The sequence below is a fragment of the Acomys russatus genome, chromosome 13 (genome assembly GCF_903995435.1).
Source record: "Acomys russatus chromosome 13, mAcoRus1.1, whole genome shotgun sequence".
NCBI classification, from domain to species: Eukaryota; Metazoa; Chordata; class Mammalia; order Rodentia; family Muridae; genus Acomys; species Acomys russatus.
In genome coordinates this window covers 31,525,630-31,538,466 of record NC_067149.1, presented here as the reverse complement: position 1 = coordinate 31,538,466, position 12,837 = coordinate 31,525,630, and positions in this window count along the sequence as shown.

The window sequence follows — 12,837 nt, the reverse complement described above, 5'->3', positions numbered from 1 at the left end:
CCAATTTTAGAGACTATGACACTCTCACATGATCTTCACACATACCAGGTAATATATACTTGATTGCACACAAATAGATGCATCTAAAAGAGAGTAAACCTTAAAAGTGGCATACTTTGAAATGGTACACATTTATGTGAAAGTGGAAAAAATCGAGGATGGTCACATAACATGGTAGAGTATTTGCTTATAAAAATATTCTCAACATTCATTTTATATATATACAGTATTCATTTTGTGATATTAAAATAATATCAAGGTAGGATGCTATATCTACTGCTTAGGAAAGGACTCTTTTTAAAATGTAGCCATTCTTTATGAATATTTTCCATGATAGAACATACTCTTCAGCAACATAATCATGGCATCTCTATCACTAGCAACTGTCTAGATTTCTCAAAGGGGGCCACTAACACATTACATGGCTCTACTAAAAGACAAAGAACAAAATCAGAGTCACATATTAAGTATCAACTAATTGAACTCTTCCAGCCATGATGAATTCATCTGGTGGACATGTATTTCTCATACTATTTTTCAGCATTTCATTTTGACGTTAACTATTCCCTTCATTTGAAGAAACAGTACTACCATTACATGGTCAGCTTCCAGCTTCAAAGTCCTTGATTGGCTAATCTGTTCTTTGGAGAAATGTGAGTAATCTAAATTGATAGGAGTCATAAATATGAAGGAAGGAAGAATATTTCTTGACATACATATAGAAATGCTGTGATGGGGTGTAGTGTTCTCCGACTCTTACTCTTTGTTTGAGTGAGGAAACACTAGAAGCTTGGGAATAAGAAAAGTAAAGAGTGGATGTGGACTAACATGTCAGAGAGGGCATGACAGTATTTTAGGTCAAACTACGCTTTGGTCTGCATTCACTCTGGTATTTCAGAGTTGAACTAGACAGTCAGTTATTGTTTGTACTTGTTCGATTTTATTCATGAGAAGGTCTCACATAGCACACCAGGCTGGCCTTGAACTGGTAATATTCTTATTTCAATTTCCCAAATGTTTGAAGTACAAGCATATACTATAATATCTAATACCTATTGTATTCTTTTATGGTCTTTTACTATTGGTTTGGCTAAAGTAATTTGGTCAGAAATTCTGTTAGCTTCTAAATAATAATTGTAACAGACAATTCCATTAAATGCCCTGTAAATAAAATACACTATCAATCTCATACTTTTTATCAATGTTATTTTAATGCACCATTAATAACTATACCTTTGTAACACAGTAATTGTGGCCAGATAGGAACCTGGGAAATCAAGAGTTCATGAGTTTTATTTGCTTTGTATTTCCTATCTACTGTGGAATAGGTTTTTACACTGTAAGCCATTATTTTAAGAGTCTATTTAGTTCCCTGAGATGAGGCCAGTGTATGGTAACTGTAGAACAAAAATGTGATGAGTAGGTGAACAAATGATTGAATTTGCTGCATGAGGAGCCCCAAGAGTTTCTATTTAAAGACACATTGATCCCCCAAGGCTACAATCAAATACCCTATCAAACACACCGTGAAACATATAGTGTTTTCCATAGTCCTTCCTTTTGTACAGCAGTAAAAAACTTCACTGTGTTATTGTACTTTTTCAAAATGAAATGTAAGCTGAACTTTAAAAAAACATAAATTCAGCTTCCAGGAAGAACGCTATAAAGTCCCACTGAGACTTAAACACAGATTATAAAAAGAGTTTGCTAAGTATCGACTTTTGAATTACAGTTATCTGAGGAGTCTTGGAAAGGTTCATGAAAGCAAAGTTTGAAGCTGGAAAGATTTTGGCCTCTTTCTGGCCTATGGGATCATATTTTATACCCCAGGAGTAGTGTTTCAGACTTCAGACAAGAGAAGAGAGAGCTTCATTCTGTGCTTTTCTATTCTAGCACAGAGCAGTACATTTCACAATTTTCTCCTTCTCCATCATTAAAAATTGTTCAGATTTCCTTAAAAAAAAAAAAGACTCTGTTAACACGAATTGAAAGTGACAAATAATGAATGAACAGTTTAGTGATTTAATTTTCATTTATGTGTCTATTTTGTTTTGGGTGTGTTTGGTTCTTTGTTTGAGACAGGGTCTCAGTTGACATAGACTTCACATGTATACCAGACTGTTCTTTAACTTATGGAGATATGCCTTCTCCTGCCTCCTAAGTGCTGGAATTAAAGTATATACCACCACAACCAGCAGGTTTGGTGCTTATAATTAAGGTTAAGCCCATTTTTAATTAAGTTAAGTCCATTTTAATGTCAAAGGAATCAAAAATTTAACAACAGGTTACTAAAGATATAGGTGTCAGAAACGAAGCCTTAACAAATGGCTACAGCAATATAGAGTATAGGACATTTCTTCTGGGAGGCTGTTTCTTTTATCACATAGGCCAAGAGGACTGATACCTTTAATAATTTTTTCTATTTCTTGCACTAAAAACATCTGTACACATTTATTTTCTTTTGATAGTCTTCTACAATTGCGACCACTGAACATAATATGCCATTGCTAAACATATACTCCTCTCAGGTTTCCATGTGCACAAGTTCAGAGAGGAAAAGGAAAACCAACACCCAAAGGATTCAACCCAGTAAGGATATGCAATCTCACTGAAGAGTGTTATCCTTCAGTGTTATAATGTGAGTCAAGAAGGAGCCACAGAAGTTTGTGTCTTTTGAAAATGCTCTTCTTCATTTCTCTTTCCCATCAAGATGAGCAAGTTCTTGGTCACATCTGTCTGCTTCGATATGGTGATGTGATAGTTTGTGTTAACTGTCAATTGAAAGGATTTGAAATCACCTTAGAGTCAGGAGTCCAGACATTCCAGCAAATGATTACTTATATTGGGTTAGCCTCTGGTTACACTTATGAGATAATATCTTTTTTTTCCTCATTACAAGATTTTACTTGTATCCCTGGCCTTATACTTACAAAAACCAACCTGCCTCCACCTCTTAAATATTGGGGTTAAAGACATATGCTACAACCCCATGCCTAGCCATGGGGAAGTATATTGATTGGGTCCACTGAAGTGGGAAGGTCCACCCTAATAGTGAATGTCACTATTCATTGGGCTTGGGTCCTGGACTATGTTAAACGGAAAAAACGTCAATGAGCATAGCATCTTTTTTCTCTTCTTCCTGTTTATGGTTACAACTTGACCAGCTTACATCTATCTACTGCCACTAGAACAAGCCACTAGCCATGATAAACTGTATCTTCAAACAGTGTCAGCATTGGATCTCACTGTCTTTTCTGGCCCTTTCCTGTCCCTCTCCATGTCATAAAGCTACTCATAGAGCTGTCTATGCTTACAGGGCTGTCATAAGCATTTTTTCTCAGCCTCATAGTGTCCTTGTTGCTTTAATTAGGCTGTGTTCCCTCCAATGGCTCCTCATTTTCTGAATAAGTCACAAGGGTTTGTCCTTCTTCTCATACACTGCTGTACCATGGCATGTGGAGACAGGAGAGATGGCCCACTTCTCATCATGGCTAAATCTAAACCATTCATGTTGGGAGCTGAATTGTTCTGCTTGGACTGCTTTCCCAAGATCAAACTATGCAACCTAATGCCTTTTGCTTTCCATTTGTCTCTCTAATTATTTTTCTCCCTCTGTAGAATGTTTCTTCCTGGAACTGTCATGTTTTTAACCACTGAAAGTACCATTATTCCTGATGATTTATGAAGCTACATGGATCATATTTATGGGCATGTCCTCCATATTTCTTGGCCTTTTCTTCTTGAATGTTAATATAGTCTTGTGTCTGTTAGTATTATGTCACCTTGGTTCAAGCTAGAGTCATTTGGGTAAAGGGAACCTCACTCAAGAAAATGCCTTCTTAAGATGAGCTCACAGGAAATTGTATAGAGCATTTTCTTTGTTAATAATTGATATGAGAGAACCCAGCCCATTGTGGGTGGTGTCAATTTAGGTATTCCTAAATTGCTTTTGATTTGGCATTTTATCACAGCAATATAAATATTAACTAATACAAGCCTGACTCAGAAAATCTATATCAGAATCAAATGCTTGGTAGTTCTGTTCATCAATAGTGTATCACAGCTGCCTCTTTATAGTACCCCAGTCTAACAATGCTTCAGCCCCGTGGAAGGCCTAATGATTTGATACCAATATTCATTCCTTTCCTTGCTCCCTCCCCTGTAATCTTTCTCTTCTTTACTTACTTTGGTCATTCATCTCTTTTGATATGATAGTAGTGAGCTTTTATTCTCATTGTTATCACCAAACCTGCCCTGTGTGTCTCCGTGGACATTGTAGTTATGATCCCAAGGATGGTCACTTGTCATTCTACCTATTATTGGACTATGAAATATTTTAGCACATTTGATCTCTTTCTCCATGTAAAGCTAATATGGCTTCCAAATCTCATGCTTTCAAATTTTATACCTCCTATTATCTAATCCCACATTCAGCCTGTTAGGCTGTTTCCTTCTTTCTAACTGTAATCTAATCTCCAAGCCTTAACTTTGCCAAACCTTCTGTTAATTAAAGTCTCCTAAAAGTTAGTCCCTGTCAGTCCTTTTATTGGCTCCCTTGGAGTTCTTCAAATGACAAGTTCTTCCTTAGACTGTCAAGTGCTACAGATATCTCCTTCACGGTGCGAGAGTCTGTTCCAGCCATACATGTACCGAATACCAGATGCAGCTTGACTCCAATGAATCTTCTGCCCAGATCACTACATTTGCTCCTTCACAAATTCCCTGAAAATCCTAGTTCTTCTAAGGGCAATTTCTGATCAGATTTCCAAAGTTTTCTTCATGTTGTGATTGAGGTTCAATTTTGTAGTAACCAGGCACACACAGTCAGTGCATAATTACTTTGTTATAATCTCTCTTATCTTCTGGAATATACACTTTTAGGAATAGTGATTTTTTTTGTTATTGTCTTTCTTGTTATTTTTCTCTTTATTATTGTTTCCTGTATACTCTGGGTTCTTTTTTAATTTTTTTCATTAAAGGTTAGATGGACCAAAACATGGTGACAGCTACAATTTGCAGGAGGTAAATTTGGAGATGCCAATGAGTATTCTATAAACCAACTCATAATGAACTATGACAGCATCCTCACAGTATTATCATCAAGTAAATCAAAGTTGAACTCATCATTAATACCTGCAGTCTTCATCTTATACCACTATTACTAGTATCAAATGGAGATGGGCTTCGTCTTTTTTCCAGTTGCATTGGCGTCCTGGTACCATTGGACTTATTCTAGGTAAAAGCATGAAGTACAGGCTCCATAGATGAGTGACTCCTCCGAAACTTCCTTCCTTTGAACAATCATCCATGTGTTTGTAGTCAAGTTCCTTGTCATTCTTCACCATACAAGTCTTTTCAAATGAAACATTTGCTGAAACTTGTCTAGTTAAGTTTCTTATTCATTTTTTTTTTCTGACTCAGCTCCTTAGTAGCTCCATTATACCTTGTTAAGGAGACCGTAGGGTTCTCAAATTGCTGCTGAGTGCACAGTGTTTGTGTAATAAACACCATCTGAATGCTTGCAGTGTGCGCTGAATCATGGAATTTCAGATTTTAAGAAGTCTTAAATCATCTGCCTCTGATATGCATCTACTGTTTTCTTTCTATAATGTTTTTGGTGATGTCTCCTGAGACTGAACACACTTCCTCTTCACAGACGTGAGTACTGCTCAATTACAGCGTTCTTTTGAGTGGAATCATAATCTCTATCCCTTTCATTTACAACACAGACACTATTTATGTTACATGGAAAGTTAATAGAAAAGACGAAGCATGCATTTAATGAGATGAATTGGGGTCGAGTCTGATTAAATTACTTGTTGGTAGTTGTTTCTATCCTGTTCACATCTCCTAACTTTCACTTTCTAAATCTGTCAAAGGGATCAATATGTCAACTGCTTTATATCAGAAGCCATAGTAAAATATTTTAAACTCAGAAGAAGCTGAATTATTGCTACATAGAACTACAGCTTAAGTGAACAACTTTGTAGGACAGTCCTCCATGTGGTCTGCCAAGGAACCAGGTGGATAGAGCCACTCTCAGAGTTAGCTCTGTTTAGACAAGCAATGCAAACTTGAATGTATCATCTGATACTACAGCCTTCATCTATGTGTCACTCTCGCTACAATCAACAAAAATTTCTACTCTGATATTTTACCTTATTGTTCATGATACCTTCCCCTACTGCACCCATCCCACTAAGAATAAGTCACCAGACTCATGGCTTTGTAGTATTAGAGGACCTTCTTCCATAGTAAATTGACTCAGCAAAACCATTCATTCCAAGGTTGTATTGTCCATATTTCTTCCTCTGAACGAAAGAGAGAAAAATAAGTGGAAGCATGTATACAAGTGGCATCTCTGACTTTAGTGTGTATCTCTGTGTGTAAATGTATTGCTATACATGAAAGTCACTTCCTATTCTTTGACTAGTATTTTGTTGACTGGATCACAGTTTTAGCTTCAAAGCTGAAAGGAGGCCTGCAAATACAGTCCTTTACCTGCCAAACAGAACAATATTCACCAAACCAAACCAAACAAAACAAAAAACAAAAACACAGTAATATATGCATTTTTGTACAATGACAGTTACTATTTTCTGTACTTTGCTTGCATGCAGAACAAGCCCTTTTTGTTCCTATGTGGTGGTATTAAAATGCTTAAATTTAGTGTGCATCACATGAGTATTCATTCTCCTGACCAATTATTCTGTTCATTTTTAATTTTTTTCATACTGTGTTTCAAGTCCTGTGATAATCAATTGAGCTTTGTTTCTTTGAACATGTCTGAACTTGAACCTGATCTATACCTACACAGTGCAATCCAGGGTGTCTGTACTGCATCTAGAGAGGAAGGGTTTTTTTTTCTTGTTCAATATTATTTGTCTCTCTTAATGCAATAAATGATGAAGATAGTTTTACAGGAAGTCTCATTCTAACATTGATGTACTGTGACATTGCACTTGAATAGAGCTCTTAAGTCTTTCACTGTTACATTGCTTTACATTTCAAAATTCTCTACTGCCTTTGCCTGAAATGAATCGAATTTTCACACCAATAAAAAAATTACACACAACTATTAAGATAAGTTAGGGCTTATGCAACAGGCAGTACTTTGACAAAAATATGCACTTGTATAGGCAAAGATGTCCTTGGCATCCCACTGCCAATTTTGAATAGATCATCTTTTGCTTTTGTCATTAAGTGAGTGCTTTTAAGTACAGATATATATTAATAATAAGCTATCAGTTTACATTAGTTGAGCCATACACATGCAGAAAATGTCCTAACTCTATCTTAGGAGAAGTTGGCTCCTACTTTAGAGAAGGATGTACATAGTTTGAAAGGATTTTGAGCATCTGCTATATCAAATGTATTTTTACTTGACAATCTATTTTGAAGATCCTTATATGTTGGAACATACAGGTGCAGCTGCTACTTTATATTACACATGCTTGCTATATGTATATGAAAAGTCCATTTAATGGGTGCTAATTTTAAGGGCATTTAAATAGGGTCTGATTCTTTCCATTAGTGTAAGCATGCTCTAGTGAGCTTCCTGAATCTACTTCAATGCAAAATCACTGTCATTCTCCTTTACACTTAAATATGTAATTACTGAGCTGCCCTAATGACACAGTTTTAATTTTAAGAGACAATAGAAACATTTTTTCCTGAAAAGCTAACGATGATTTTCATTTATTTCTTCAACAGTTGCAGAAAATGTTTCCTCTCTGCACACTGACTAATAACATGTCATTTGGTATCTATTTAAGGCAGCTAATGATTGGCGTAGCTTTTTACAAATTCATATCATGCCATTAACTTTTACTGCCAGCCTTTTTCTGATTTTGTGAGGGACTGTTCACTTTTATTTCTTTGTTAAATCAATGAACAATGATTTAAAGCATGCTTGTGAATCTGTGTTTTCTGTTTCCTCATCATAACATAAGACTTAATCCATGTCCATTCATGACCTTCTCTGTCTGTATTTTCACAAAATGTTGTCCTTAAGAAGGATTTTATTAGAACACTGTCATCAATGTCTCTACAATATTCACTCCTGTCACTACATCTAAGATGCCCATGTCATGATCTCTCTCTTAATTACCATGCATAGTTTCACATAGCTTCAAGAATATTCTGTTGATTGTATTCTTTTTTAAAATATATTTTATTAATTTATTCATATTACATCTCAACTGTTATCCCATCCCTTGTATCCTCCCATTCCTCCCTCCCTCCCATTTTCCCCTTACATGCCTCCCTTATGACTGTGACCGAGGGGGACCTCCTTCCCCTGTATATGATCATAGGGTATCAAGTCTCTTCTTGGTAGCCTGCTATCCTTCCTCTAAGTGCCACCAGGCCTCCCCATCCAGGGGATGTGGTCAAATATGGGGCACCAGAGTTCTGTGAAAGTCAAATCCCACTCTCCACTCAACTGTGCAGAATGTCCTGTCAATTGGCTAGATCTGGGTAGGGTTTGAAGTTTACTGCGAGTATTGCCCTTGGCTAGTGCCATAGTTTAAGCAGAAGCCCTGGGTCCAGATCTACCCATCATAATGTTCTTGTAGGTTTCTAAGACCCTCTGGATCCTTCTATTTCCCCATTCTCCCATGCTTCTCTCACCTAGAGTGCCAATAGGATGTGTTCCTTTCTGTCCCATTTTCCTGGTAAGTGAAGACTTTCATGAGACATGTCCCTTGGGCTAGTGTCCATACAGAAGTAAGTATATACTTTGAAATATATCACAATTTATTATTTTTTTGTTTTTTCCCTTTGCTGAGAAATTAGTTTCCTTCTGGGCAGTAGTTGCACATGCCTTTAGTCCCAGCACTCAGGAGGCAGAGACAGGCAAATCTCTGTGAGTTCAAGGCCAGCCTGGTCTACCAATCTAGTTCTAAACTACTAGAGCTAACCAAAAAAACCAAAAAAAAAAAAACCCTGTCGTGAGAAAAACAAATGAAATTTTAAACTGGGAAGAATTTAATTTCTACAGAAATATGAGCTTTCTCATGACCATGTACTTGTTACTAGTCCATAGTGATCTTAATGCTCTTTGCAATATTTCTTGTGTACTTTATAGGTTCACTATTTTTTATTCTATTTGAGAAAGAAGAAACGTAGGGTTGAAATTTTGAAAGTAAACTAGGAAAATAAATTAATGTCCTTGCTTACTTTCTTCTGTGCTCAACACAATGACCAAACGCAACTTCATGAAGAAAGGGTTTATTTCAGTTTGCACTCCTAAGCACAGTCCATCACTGAGGAAAGTTGGGACAGGGAGAAAAGCAGGAACTAAGCAGAATCCAAGGAAAGGAAATGTTTTTGCTGGTTTACACTCTAGCTTGCTCAGTTAGTTTTCTTTTACAGTCTAGAACCATCTGTTTAAGAATGATACAGACCAGAGTGGAATGGATCCTCTTCCATCAATCATCTGTCAAGACAATTTCTCAAAGATAGGGCTGCAGGCCAATTCCTCAATAAAAGTTTCCTCTTTCCTAGTGGCCTGAGGCTGTGTCAAGTTGACAATAAAAATAACCAGCACATCTATTTTCATAAAATAAATAAAATAAAATACAGTTATCATCCTTTTTCTGAATTAAACTTTTTGGTAGGACCACATTTTGATATAAGAAATATTTCATACAAATACAGCTTCATCTTAATACACAGCACAAGTGAAGATATCACTTTATAGAGCAATGAGCCTTTGCATTTAAGAATCATGAAATGGGAAGATTTTTTTCTTGGCGATCCTTGTGGGTTCAATGTAATGACACATCCTTCTAGATAGGATACATAGTATTGAAGTCATAAAAGGAGATGGGATTTATCATCGAAATGGAGATGATAAGTTTAACAAGAGGAAGCTATGAACTAAGAAATGGAAGTAGCCTCTAGAATTAAGGAACACATGGAAATGTTTTCTCATAACTTCCAGAAGGAGTTTTTCTAGCATCCTACACAGTCACCTTCATGAAATCAAGAGGGTAGGGACAAAATACAAACTTAATGATAGCTTTTGATAATGGTTTCACAATCACTAATTTCCCTAATGTGTAGCTACACCTTCTATTATGTTTTTCTGGGTTTAGAGTGTCATATGTCACATGGTCTTTTCTTTTCTATGATATCTGCTCCAGCAGAAACCCTGTCTATTGTGCAAACACTGTCTTCAGAGGTTTGCCCCACCATTTGGTAGTCATGCCCAGACATGCCTAAACTCTAGTGGGTATCAGTGCCCTCTCTCCATCTCAATGATATTTTACCTTTGTACCCTGTTTCCTGTTGTACACAGCCATCCACAGACACTATCACTCTTCACTCTCAGTGTGACTTTCAGAGGTAGGCAGGTAAACAGGACAGTTTTATCCTATTTTGTGGACTCACAACCTATAACTTATTAAGCAGGCCAAACTAGATTTGTTTAATTTAAAATTCAGTGCTTTTTTTTTTATTCTACAATTTTCTTTAAAAGGAGGCAAGGACTAATTTGTTTCCACATGGCAAATTATCCTGACAGTGAATAACCAGATGACAAACAATGAGTGCTTCCTCTTTATTATTCAAGGCTTGGTGAACAGCAGGACTTCGGTTGCTGCTCATTGCAACTGCATAGTCACTATTTTATTTTCTTTTTTCACAAAATAATCTCTATAATGTGGTGTTCCTTGGAGCACACAGAAGTGAAGTTTATTATTTTATTACCTTTTAAGAAAGGGTCAAATCCAATTCATGCCATGTTAAGGAACCAAACTGAAGATCCTTACTTTATATTTTCTACAAAATCTAGGAGCCAAGATATATCCTGTGGTGACCAATGAATTCCAATGGGTCAGGTAAGCAGATTGTGTGCCTTGGTATCCGAAGATGCACAGTATCAATGGACAAAATAAAATGGACAGTGTTATCTTTTTTATTTGCTAGCCATAGCTCTAGGGTTACAGGAAAATTTTAAATGATTCCAAAGTCTCAAGTTCATTCTGTTTCTATATTATTCTCCTACTCTTCATCTAATTTCCCATTTTAGAGCAAGAACAAGCAAAGAGTAGGCATGGCACTCATCATCTTTTTCCTAATGATAATGCATATCAAACGTATGCATTAGTAGACTTGATTATATCTTATTAATAGTTGTATAATCCAAAATGTGGGCAAAGAGTTAAATCAATTCTCATTGTATTACTGAATCAACATGATGAAGGCTGGAGTCATAAAAGTATTGGCATACTGAAATTATTTAATGAGTAAAATTCAGAAAATATTATGTTTTCCACATACACATAGAAGTGCATTAACTTATGTTATTTAAGCTCCAAATTAAAATGATAGTCTTTATGTCTATTTTTAAATTGTACCAATTCTTATGGGTTGTGTACTTAAAAGACATTTTCCTTTTCAAAAAATCACTTTTAATTATTCATTTAGCGTTTACTGCCTGTATTGTCCTTGGCTGGTGCTTTAGTTTGAGAGGGACCCCTGGGCCCAAATCTGCCTATCATAATGTTCTACTTGTAGGTTTCTAGGACCCTCTGGATCCTTCTACTTTGCTACTCTCCCATGCTTCTCTCATCTAGAGTCCCAATAGGATGTCCTCCCTTCTGTCCCAGTTTCCTGGTAAGTGAAGGCTTTCATAGGACATGCCCCTTGGGCTAGTATGCAGATATAAGTGAGTATATACCATTTGAGTCTTTCTGGTACCCAGATCTAGCCAATGGTCAGAACATTCTCCACAGTTGAGTGGAGAGTGGGATATGACTTTCTCACGTACTCTGGTGCCTCACATTTGACCATGTCCCCTGGAGGGGGAGACCTGGTGGCACTCAGAGGAAGGACAGCAGGTTACCAAGAAGAGACTTGATACCCTATGAGCACATACAGGGGGAGGAAATCCCCCTCAGGAACAGTCATAGGGGAAGGGAATAAGGGCAAAATGAGAAAGAGGGAAGAATGGGAGGATATAAGGGATGGGATAACCATTGAGACGTAACAAGAATAAATTAATAAAAAATTTTTTTAAAGTGTAAAAATAAATTATTCATTTAGTGTGTGTGTGTGTGTGTGTGTGTGTGTGTGTGTGTGTGTGTGTGTGTGTGTGTGCTACAGCACTGATGTGGAGGTCAGAGAATAACTTGGGGAAATTAGATTTCTTCTTCCATTATGTTGGACCTAGGTGTCAGATTCAGGTCATCGGGCTTGATGGCAAGTGCCTTTACCTGCTAAGCTGCCTCCCTAGCCTCTGTGTCTAGTCCTTAGAATAGAATTTCTCCATATGGTCTTTCTTGGTCTTGATGATGGCTGGAACTTTCCCACTTATGAATTTCTTGATTATTTTCACATAGTCTTTTTTAATCTTGGTGATATCTGGGAATGCCTCTATTTATGGTTCTTGGATCTTTATTTCCTGGTTAGTCATTTTGATAGGTGCTTTAGAAGTAAATATAATCCATCTATCTTGCACAATTAGGTTTTTTGATAATCATCCAGCTCATATCATAAAACATACTAACAGAAGCTGCAACTAGACATATTTAGACAGTGCTTTCTGCACCTAAGAAACTGTGTTCAACTCCCAGTAAGTATCTGTTTCATTGTTATGGCACCCTGATTAATTAGGTTCAATTACGGCCTTTTTTTTTTTTTCCTTAATAAACAACCAAACAAATCCCTTTTTTATAGAAGTTACCTGGAGAGATTACTTAGTCGAGGTCACAGAGCTAGTAATTTGATCAAAAATTCAAATATAAACAATAAAAATGGATTCTGCACATTTATACTGAATGTACACTTTCAAGCTTTAGTCATTAAACACACATCGTTGGTCCAGTCTTT